The sequence below is a fragment of the Bidens hawaiensis genome, unplaced genomic scaffold, assembly GCF_021521415.1.
Source record: "Bidens hawaiensis isolate Kalapana, Puna unplaced genomic scaffold, B.hawaiensis_p1.1 tig00011798_1, whole genome shotgun sequence".
NCBI lineage: Eukaryota > Viridiplantae > Streptophyta > Magnoliopsida > Asterales > Asteraceae > Bidens > Bidens hawaiensis.
Window position 1 is genome coordinate 114621 of NW_027491938.1, and position 12152 is coordinate 126772.

Consider the following 12152-nt stretch of genomic DNA (forward strand, 5'->3'; position numbering starts at 1 on the left):
ATGCCCTCTATCTCTTGCTCTGTCTTGGGCAATTTGTTTTTCATTTCGCGCGAAGACTCGCGATGCTTCCATGAGCTTAGCCCAAGTGGTTGGCATGCCTTCTCTGCTCACGAGAGCTCTGCGGAGTTGATCACTGCGCGCACCTTGTATAAAGGCCACGCGCAAGAGTTGTTCAGTGATGCCTCCGATTGCAAGAGATTCCTGATTGAAGCGAGTTATGTAGTCTTCAATGGTTTCATCATTCCTGCGCACGCAGTGCATGATGTCATCGGGGTCGCGCGTGTGTCTGCGCTGCTGTACAAAGTGAGCCTGGAACTTTTCCAATAGCTCTTCGAACCCATCGATTTGCCCTGTTGGCAAGCTTTCGAACCAGACACGCGCTGCGCCCGTGAGGCAGTGAGCAAACATGTGACACCATGTTGGCATCGTCCAGCTTTCTAGGTTTCCAATGTTGTAAAAACCTTGTAAGAAATCATCTGGATCTGTTGTACCATCGTACTTGCCTAAACCACTTGGCATCTTGGTTTTGTGTTGAATGGGAGCCTTCGCAATGTGCTCAGTGAATTTTGAATGTTTTACCAAGATGGCTGGCCTATATGGTGTGGTTACGTCCACTTGCGCTTTCGCTTGTGGGTTGTATGGTGTGTATAAATCCATATCAGCTTTGGCTCCAGGTGCTATGTTCATGTGTGTGCGAAGCTGCGAACCTCCTGCATGAGTATCTCGCGTCTTTCTCATGTTGTGCACCTCTTCCTCATCACTAATATCAGCGTGTTCGGTGTGAACAGAATAACCGTCTTCCGGCGCGCGCGCCTTTTTTGTTGTTCCCTGAATGGTTTGTTTATCAAATGCGAGCCTTTGTGTTAAGTCGGCTAACTTTTTGTGTTTTACCAGCTCATTGTATTTGTCCATTAAACGCCGTTGTTCGTTTATGAGCCATTCTTTAGGGTCATTGGTTTCAACTTCCGGACCCATTGGTCCTTTTTGTTTTGCACCAGTCAGATTTTGGAACGTGAGATCGTCTGGAGGAGTTTCAGTCTGGCTATGAGGTGTTGTGTTGAAGGGATGGTTACTGGTGGTGCGCGCAGTGTCACGCGGCGCCCTCAGAACCTGATGTCCCTCATTAACATCCTCAAGCTCATTATCCTCCAGAACTTGATCATTGTTTCGAACACCGGAAACCATGGTGAAGGTTTTCAGAGAGAACTGATGAAATAGTGGTTTTGTTGCCGTTGTAACAGGTGATGGCGCCAATGAAGAAGCGTGAATCGACTTACTTGTATTCGATCTACGTTCCTCGGGTATGAGTGTGCTATATCACCGATGGTTTTCCGAGATACGAGTTCTTCCACCTACAAAACGAACAGCACCGTGAACTTACCCCTCAGAAAGGGACAGAGGGGTCCTCTTTGGGGTAACCCTCCGGTGTGAGAATAAGATATTGCAGGAGAAGATGATAAGAATGTGAAAATGAATAAGGACTTAGAATGTATTTTCTTTCTTGACCTCAACTGTGGAGGTGGTGTAGTATTTATAGTATTAGGGTTTCCAATGATTGGGCTTAGACCCAATTAGGGCCTTTTTGGCCTCCTCCTATTGCTTCGCGCCACGTGTACTTAGGACACTTGGTGCTTTTTCATTGATTAATCTCTGACCAAGGTATTTTACCTGACCCATGTGCCATCACGTGGTGGCACATGGGTTTTGCTGAGTTGTCCACCCTTCATTGGCAGCTGTCAACATCAGCACATTCTTTATTCCTTAAAAGATACCTTCTGGAAGGTTGTCTGATGAGTACAATCATGGTTGTCCTTATCCTGATTTGGATTAGACTATTGTCTCATTTGTTGTGTTGTCCTTTATGCGCCTATCCCGGGGATGCGCAAGGTCTTCTCTTTATTCTCACGCGCAGATGTTTCATGCGCAGATGTGATATGCATGAGCATGTGGTATGCGTAAGCATATGTAATATGCGTGAGCATATGTGATATGCGCCATGCGCAGATGTGATATGCGTGAGCATGTGTGATGCGCGAGCATGTGTGATGCGCGAGCATGTGTGATATGCGTCACGCGCATAGGTTTTGGCTTTGTGTCTTCATGACATCCTGATTTCAAGCCTCTTGTCTATATCTTGTGGGTTGACCCGCCCCGCTCGATGTTAAGGCGGGTGCATACCCCTTCAAGGACTTTGTCGTTAATTCCCGATATAACCACTTGCGGTACCGTATTGGTACTTAGCATTTGTTTTATTTTTTTATAGTTACGATACCGTAACGAACATAACGGAAACCAACCGAACGTTAATTTTTGTGTTTTAATTTCGGTACGGTAACGAATGTGACCAAATTCGCTGACCGAACACCAATTTTGTGACTTTTTTTGTTTGTTAACTTTATTTTAGTTCCGGCACGGTAACGAAAAGAAACCGACAGAATTCGCATATACTCTCAACCTCAACGCCCGGGACCGACAATGCTCGGGAGTTACCAACGCCCGAGTTACCCGACCAATGCCTAACGAAACGCAACCGAAATTGACCAGATTCGTGTCAGGTTACCGCCTCAATCCCCGGGACTGACAACGTTTGGGTTTTACCACCGCTAGGATTTATCAACCCAATAAACGTCAAATATTCTGGGTTTAATTCCAGCACAATAATACACGTTACGAAAACTGACATAATTCACGTCAATTTACCAACTCAACATTTGAGTTTAACCGCTGCCTAAATTTCACCAACCAGTCAGTTAAAACCCTAGTTCGAAATATACAAAAAGATGTATATATCATTATACCATTATATCCTATCCTAAGTTTTTAATATTTATCCGAATGGCACACTTTCATATTTAATCTTTTGTTCCTTCCCACATGGCATGCTTTGGATATTATTATCCATCGGTTGCCTGATCTTTATACAGTGAGATGTTTGGCACACACGTGTCAGCTGCACATCAAACACCCCACGTGTCATTCACTAGTACACGTGTTAACCCAGGGACGAGACACAACACATCCACGTGTCACACTCTTTTTGTCTCCACCTCCTAAACATTACACATAAATTAAACCTTGCCTTTGTTATTCCTAACCTTATGTGTTATGTTCATGTTTTTATAAAAACTTAACAATAATAATAATAATAATAATCATGAAGGTTCATGAAACAAGATCACACAATCATCCTACTGGTGATGAAGACAAGATCATCATGACAAGGAAACAAAAGGCGGAGAAGCAAGAACACGATCACCCGAAGAAGGAACCGAAAGCCGAAGACGCGCATAACGGCCATGCGAACGACGGTGTTGCCGAGTTTGATAAGTTTTGCAAACTTGTAACTCAACATCTCTCGGTCGAACAAATGCGGGAAATCCTCGAAGCCAACGAGGTTGACACTTCTGGGTCCGATGACAACGTCGTCGGACGATGGTAAGTTGTAAATATTGGAATATAGTATTTAGGGTTTTACCCGACCGTCTTATTTGTCATACACAAAGAACCACGAACAACGGTATTTAAGGTAATTATGTAGTTGAACCTGCGGACCAGCATAGCTAAATGGCCCCGTTTGAGACAAAACGGCGATTTTACGGGTTAACCTGTTTAATCTATTTGTTTTTATACACACATGTATTTATTTTTTAAATGTGCTTTCTTTAATAAAGTATATCTTTTATGTTTAAAACTAGACACAATATCTTATAATTAAATTGCCCTTATAATTAAATTGCAAGTGTTTTATATTATTTGTTTTAAATTTGTTGTGTTATTTTTTTTTTAAATTTTGTTTTTGTGTAATTTAATAAAGTTGTTTTTGTGCAATTTAAAAATTGTTATCTTTAAAACAAGACTCAATATCTTATCTATAATTGAATTGTAAGTGTGATATATAATTTATTTTAAATATTTTGTTGCAAGTGTTTTATTTAAAACTTTTGTTATGAAAATTTTTTGAGTACTATTATCTGAAAAAAAAAGTAATTTTTTCTAAGTTTGTTGCAAGTGTTGTATACAATTTTTTTTAAAATTTTGTTGTAACATGTAAACTTTTTATTTAACGGATCGTGTTCACCTTAACCCATGAATATGCTTGTCGCGTTTGGTTTTGGTTTACCTTTTGTAGGCAATACAAACAACAGTCGGGTGTGCATTACATAAACTTTCCGTGTTGAATATATTTACAGCCAAGATATGTTGTTTTACGGAGGGTTAAGCGGGTGTCCGGGTTGCGGGGGGACATTGGAGTGTACTGGTCAAGTTTACAGCTGCAAAGGATCGTATAGCGAGTGGTCTACTTGCACTTACAGCACCCGGGATCCTCCTAGACTCGAACCGATCAAATTTCCGGATTTTGTGGAGGAATCTGCCATTTTTGATGTAATTCTACCTTTTCATGCTCTCGGTTTTTTTTTAATTGCTAGGGATGTGTTCGAAGTGAAACCATATACCAAATTCCGTACTGACGTTTTCGTTTGTTTCGGTACCGGTGTTGAAAATATACCGAAAGCGAACAGTACCAATACTGAAAACATGAAAAACGTTACCAAGAAACGCATAAGGATCTTAGCCAAGATTCGTTGGACCGTATTTATATAAATTTTACGGATAAAAATAATAACTAATACCGAAAACATGAAAAACGAGTACCATATTTATATAAAATGCACCATATTTATATTAATAAACTGTGATAAAAATCCGAAGACATGAAAAACTCTCAACGAGTAAATTTTGGTTCTTACGATGAGATTAATGCGCTTCTTGGTAACGTTTTTCATGTTTTTGGTACTCGTTCTCATGTTGTCGGTATTCTTATTATTTATCTCACAATTTAAATAAGACTGGTTGATCATCTTTATATAAAATTTTACGGATAAAAACGATAATTAATACCAAAAAACATGAAAAACGAGTACCAATACTACTACTAGTACTACCACCACTTTAATTTGGTAAAAAAAATGCTCCTCCCTACTTTTGGCTTAGATTTAACAGCTTAAATCTCAAATCTTGTCATGGTTTTCAGTTGCTGAAGAAGCATCAAGACCCGAAACGAAGACCGAAGAGGGAGTTAAAAGCCCCTGATAAACCCTTTGCAGGGATGCTCATATCGCTATCCGGTCGGCTCACACACCCATGTATGAGTCTTTAACCACTTTCTACATATCATTCTTCAAAATAATAATAATAATAATAATAATAATAAAGTGATTGAAATTTTAAAATGTTTACATTGTTCTTGTGCAGCAATATTGGAAGACCAAGATTGAAAAGCATGGCGGAAAAGTAGCCAACCATGTAATCGGTGCGAACCGAATTAGCTAGTAGCATTATATCTACTAGATTATTATTGTTATTAACTTTTTGTTAGTCTTTGGCATTAGGGGTGACTTGTTTGGTTGTGTCACCATCCGAGCGTGATCGAGGCGGTTCATCGAAGGTTACTGAAGCGTTGTAAGTGGCACTTTTGTTATTCTCAGCTCCAAAATATTGTTAGAAGTATGCAAAAGTTGTGACTTTGACTTTGATTTGGAACTGAGTAGGGAAACCGGCATACCGGTTGTCCGTGAAGCGTGGTTGAACGACAGCATCGAAAAACAAGAACCGCAGCCTCTTGATGCTTATGATGTTGTTTCTGATCTTGCTGTTGATGGCAAAGGCATCCCAAGGGACATGCAGGATCCAAGTCAAGAAGCCCTTGAATCTTTAAATGCGGAAGTAAACCCAAAAAGCACTTATCTTTAACATATTCTAATAGGATTCTGTTAACATTTATTATTATTATTATTTTATTTTTGTATTAATATTATAAGTTTTTTTTTTGGTAGATTAAGATGTATGGTAAAAGAGGGGTGCATAAAGACAGCAAACTGGACAAAGAAGGCGGTGTGATCCTTGAAAAAGATGGGATCTTGTACAACTGCGCGTTTTCGGTTTCTGACAAGGGTAGAAAGGTCAACGAGTTTTGTATTATGCAACTGATCATGGTGCCGGAGAACCGGCTGCATTTGTACATGAAAAAAGGGAAAGTTGGAGCCGATGCTCGGTCCGAAGAACGAGTCGAAGAATGGGAAAATGTAGACGATGCGATCAAGGAGTTTGCTAAACTGTTTGAAGAGTTAACCGGGAACGAGTTTGAGCCATGGGAAAGAGAGAAGAAAATCCAAAAGAAACCACATAAGTTTTTCCCAGTTGACATGGTTAGTTATAATCCAAACAAATATTTAGCCTTTTAACCGACCGTTAAGTATTAGTGTTTGTAATATGGTGTGTGATGCTCGGTCCGAAGAACGAGTCGAAGAATGGGAAAATGTAGACGATGCGATCAAGGAGTTTGCTAAACTGTTTGAAGAGTTAACCGGGAACGAGTTTGAGCCATGGGAAAGAGAAGAAAATCCAAAAGAAACCACATAAGTTTTTCCCAGTTGACATGGTTAGTTATAATCCAAACAAATATTTAGCCTTTTAACCGACCGTTAAGTATTAGTGTTTGTAATATGGTGTGTAATGCAGGATGATGGATATGATGTGAGATATGGCGGGTTGGGTCTAAGGCAGCTTGGGGCGGCTGCGGCTCACTGCAAGCTCGACCCGATGGTGGCTAACTTCATGAAAGTGTTGTGTGGTCAAGAGATTTATAGGTATGCTTTAATGGAGTTGGGACATGATGCACCTGATCTCCCTGTAGCCATGCTCACAGATTTGCATATCAAAAGATGTGAGTTTCATATTCAGATTCAAAATGTTATACAACTCACGCGGTTGTAGATAATATTATTAAAACATGATCAGGTGAGGAGACTTTACTAGAGTTTATTGAGAAACTGATGTATACAAAGGAAAAAGAACAGAAATCTGATGCTATGTGGTCAGACTTCAGTCAAAGATGGTTTACTTTGCTGCACTCAACGAGGCCTTTCGTGTTCACTGATCATCAGGCTCTAGCAGACCATGTGAGAAGCTAGATTCGGTTGAAACGACACTTTATTATTTATTATACGACCATATATTTGAATTGATCATGCTTATGGTTTTGGTTAGGCTGCATCTGCGCTTGAGACGATCCGAGACATAAATGTGGCATCGAGGATCATAGAGGATATGAGTGGTGGCACGGTCGATGATCCGTTATCCGATCGGTACAATAAGCTAGGTTGCTCGATTGCTCCACTAGAGAAGGAATCCGAAGACTACAATATGATCCTCAAGTATCTTGAGAAAACTTATGAGCCTGTGAAAGTCGGCGAAATTGTAAGATACTACCTTTCCTCTTGCTATGTGTTGTAGTTGACCAAGTCAACTCATCGGTTTTGTGGTTGTAGAGTTATGGAGTGACGGTGGAGAATATCTATCAAGTGGACGTGAGTGCAGGACCTCCATATGATGAAATCAAGAAGCTTCCAAATAAAGTTCTTTTATGGTGTGGTAAGGATCATTAAAGAAAACCATAATTAGTGTGTAAATTAAAGATTTTTGACTTTTTGACTTGTGGAAACATTTAGGTACGCGAAGTTCGAATCTCTTAAGGCACTTGCATAAGGGATTCTTGCCAGCTGTATGCACGCTTCCGGTTTCAGGATACATGGTACGGATCATCTTGTGTTAACGTGTGTAGTCTAATGATATGTTAATATGCATGTTTTGTCCTTGTAGTTTGGTAAGGCGATTGTGTGCTCGGATGCGGCTGCAGAAGCTGCTCGGTTCGGGTATACAGCGGTGGACAGGCCCGAGGGATTTCTAGTTTTAGCAGTTGCTTCTTTAGGAGATGAAATTACGGAAATGACCTCACCAACTGAGGTACATGAATCTTGCATCGTCTTGTGTCAATATGTAAACGAACCGAACGGACATGGACGCTTAGTCAAACACAATATTTTGTGTTCCGTGTTCGTTTCGAGTTCATTTACATTTATTTATATATGTTCATTTTTGTCCCGTTTTAACTCCCTAAACTGTTCGTTTAGGGAGTAACCTCAGACACGGACATTTAGTACATGTTTATTTGTTTATTAACTTCTAAAATGTGTTCGTTTAGGGAGCAAGTAACCTCAGACACGGACATTTAGTACATGTTTCTTTGTTTATTAACTTCTAAAATGTGTTCGTGTTAGTTAATCTTCGTTTATTAACTTCTAAACGAACAGCTTACGAACATAAGCGGACAAAAATGAATGAACCCTAATTAAATAAGGGTAAATGAACTCAAAAGAAACATAAACGAACACAAACGGACAAATCATTAACTAGATTCTTCAAGATAATTATTCAAGATAATATTTGATTATTATATTTGATATGTAAGCAAACAAAAACATAAATGAACATAAATAAACAAACAAACCAATTCATTCGTGAACACAAATGAATGAACACAATGCGTTCATGTTCGTTTGTTGTTTAAATAAATATGAGCGTAAACGAATGAACGCAATGCGTTCGTGTTCGTTTGTTAAATTAAACGAACAAAGACACTTGTTTAAATAAATATGAGCGTAAACGAGCTTCCCGGCGGATGACTAAATGTGTGGTTAATCAATTCAGCGTTTCACTGTGTAGGATGCCAAGTCTTTGGAGGATAAAAAGTGTGATGGGATTAGGAAGGAAGAAAACCGATGAGAAAGAACATTTTGTTTGGAAAGATGATATTAAAGTGCCATGTGGCAGTTTGGTTGCATCTGAACATAAAGAAAGTGTTCTTGAGTACAATGAATTTGCTGTTTATGATCCTAAACAGGTAACATTCGGGCGTCTTTGGGGCATAAAAAAAAGATCTTGATCACCTTTTATTTTTGTATTTCTTTTTAATTGTGTGATAAATATTACCAATCACCAAAACAAAGTGTAATAATTATGTTTTTGATTATGTAATAAATAATTTGGCAATTTTACCAATTACCAAAACAAAATACATTAAAGATGAAAATTTTTTTAAAAAAATAAAACATGCTTTTAATTATGCGACTATTTGACAATTTTACCAATTACCAAACAAAATAATAATAATAATAATATATCATAATAATATAATAAGAAGTTGTTCCTAAAAATAGCTCATAAAACAGATGGAAGTTTTTTTGTACAAACTTATATTTTAAATATGCATACACATATATTCAATTTTTTTGTAAACTTATGTTTTAAAACAATACATATTTTTGTAAATTTTGTTCATGGTTCATTTGTTACATTCTTGATCATTGTAAATTACTTTCTTCATAGTTCATAAGATTTGTTACATATATACTTGATCATGCAAGCAAGTGGTGGTGAATTTGGTTCATTTTGGTGGTTGTAGGTGAGCATAAGGTTTCTGGTTGGAGTGAAGTTTGAGGAACAAGATGTGGAGTACGAGGATGTTGATCCAGCCGGTGAAGATGCTCCGGTGGAGTAAATTTGGTCGACTGCTGATGCAGAGAAATGGTTTTTTTGGGTGTCTTTATGAGGGAAGAAAGGCGTGCGCATCAGTGGTTCTGTTTTGGTGTAAAATCATTAGGTTGATGAAATATGTTATCGGATATGTTAATGTATGTATGCTGTACTTGGTTTCTAATATATGATGTTATTGTATATACACCAAGCTTTGATGATGTTCATGTTTGTAGTTTCTTGTTCGTGTTTGTTATTTTGTTGTGCTAGTTTAAATGTGAATTCTTGTTACTAATGATTGACGGAACGAAATTTCTTGTTCCCGCATGTTATTTTGTTTTGTGCTTGGTGGTGAATTTGTTAATAGAAATTTCTTGTGAATTCTTATGATTTTTTGTTATTATCAAACGAAATTGTGTTGGTTAGTGAATTTGTTACTAGTAGTCGTGGAACGAGGTTCTTGTTACTGTTCTGACTTGTTACTTCTTTTTGTTATTTCTTGTTTGTGTTAGTTCATGAATTTGAATTTCTTTTGTTGATAAATAATTTTTTGTTTCTTTGTTAGTAAAATTCGTTACTAAAGAAATTTCTTGTTCGTGTTTGTTGGTGAATTCGTTGCTAACAAAACTTTCAAGATCAACTTATTAACTTTTATAGTGCTTGGTGATGAGACGTTTTAACTTTTTAAAGAAGGAAAAATAAATTCTCGGGAGGAAGTGACTTATCAAAACAACTTATAAAAGTGAAAAAACTTATAAAAGTGAAAAAGAGGACTTTTTAAAGAAGGAAAAATGAGTTCTCTTATAAAAAAAGAGGACTTTTTAAAGAAGGTAAAATAAGTTCTCGGGAGGGAGTGATAAAAACTTATAAAAGTCAAAAATAGGTGCAAATAAACAACCCCAAACATGGCCACGATATAATGAGACATGGACTATGTTTGTCTTCCCTTGTTTAGTTAAATCGAACGAAATTCCTTCTTGTCAGACGTTTAAACCTTAAATATCCTAAATATAAAAATAGCCTTTCAAATAGTTTGAATAACAAAAGTATTAAAGAAACCATGAATGAGAGGACCAAAGCACTTACAATCGTGCAAGCCAAGTTTTGTTTACATATTATTAAAGTATATACACACGTAGCTAATATTATGAGGTCATGCATCAAAAAGTCAACGTACCTAATCTTGACTTCAATTCAAGACATTCTAAATGATCCAAACCACCCATCAATCACTAAGTGTTGTTCTCGATCGATCTTGACCGAAAGCCGTTGATCGTATATACGATGTATAGCAACTTCAAAGGACAAGCGCGCTATAGAATATGCAAAACAAGCTGTGCATGAAGACAGTGTAGGGAACTATGCGAAAGCGTTTCCATTATACATGTATACTTTGGAATACTTCAAAGCTCATTTGAAGTATGAAAAAACCTCGAGATGCGTGAAGCGATCACGCAGAAGTTCATTGCGTATTTGAGCACAAAGCTCTGATACCAGAAGTGCGGATATCTTGATGACATTATTTTTTGAAAATGATTTCAAAGAGTATAATTTTTTAATTTAAGAAAAAATGAGTAGAATATCTCATAATAGTTATGAGATTAGAGTGAAATGACAAACAGACACACCCTTACACACCGTATGTCGTCGCTACACTTACCCTAATAATGCTTTCTCCCTCATTTTATATACAGAACTTGGAGGTTTTTATCTTTTTATATTCATAAAGATACGTAAAACTTATTTATCAGAATATTATTGTTAATGAAAAGATATTGACCCAAATAGTGTTAGTTTTTTTTATATATATATATATATAAATTGTCATTTCTCACTCTAATCTCATTAAATAAAAAAAGTTTCTATTAAAAAAAAGTTTTCTTTGAAAGTGTAAAGGTTCTGTCAAATAGATGAGAGAATGAAATGGCGAATGGAATGAACAATAGAATGAATGCATCATAATCATTCTATCGTCATGTTTGACTAACCTATGAGAATATAATGAATCATTACTTTATGTTATTTATAAGACAAGAAAAAGACGAATGAATGCAATACAGTTACACAAATGACAAAAATGCATCAGCCTCAAAACAAATAAAATTAATTAACATAAAAAGAAATGCCAGTGGCATTGGTGTCGTTGGTGACGACGACGTTGGTGGTAGCGGTGACAATGATTGTTTATGAAGGATTTGGGCTTCAACTAACACAACTAACCATCGTCGCATCCACCTGACCCCGCATAAATAGCACCAACACCACGACCACATGATTTGTTTCTGAAGGCTTTGGGCTAAGCCCCAATTATGACGGTAGATTTTAAAAGTATTAGAACTTTTAGCACCGAAACCAAACCACGTTATGTGATGCTGATGTGGATTAAGATGGTTGGTTGAAGTGGTTAACTTGGTTTTAGTTCGAGCCGGGTCGGGTTGAGTGCTCTTCACGTCACGAGTCATGACAACTTTTGAAATTCTCTTCATAGGACACACCTGAAACAAACCTTTAAATATTATTAAAGTATACATAGGTAGAGAATATTGAGTTGATAAAGAACATTAAATGATTAGCATGGAAAAGTCAACGCATAAAAGTCATCGCATCAAGGCAAATGATGAGTTAATCCCCATGCTTAAATTCAAGACATCTTAATTGATTAATCAAGTGTTGTTTACACCATGAAAAAGTCCCTAAAGTCATTGAAACAATCATTAAGTTCTTTGAGTACTTGTGTTGTGGGCCCCGCTACGAGACGTGGACTAAAGAATGGAGGAGAT

General features: G+C 37.4%; 1 pseudogene across 1 annotated transcript; it reads left to right on the forward strand.

Moving 5' to 3' along the window:
- The first annotated feature begins 3154 nt into the window (after positions 1–3154).
- Positions 3155–9405, forward strand: LOC143539137 (protein ADP-ribosyltransferase PARP3-like; annotated as a pseudogene). The gene is made up of 15 exons (XR_013136377.1): positions 3155–3435; positions 4191–4383; positions 5033–5139; positions 5247–5311; positions 5391–5460; positions 5550–5724; positions 5835–6206; positions 6520–6724; positions 6799–6959; positions 7048–7257; positions 7329–7431; positions 7509–7591; positions 7660–7803; positions 8563–8740; positions 9302–9405. The product of XR_013136377.1 is annotated as a protein ADP-ribosyltransferase PARP3-like (transcript).
- Positions 9406–12152: the final 2747 nt, after the last annotated feature.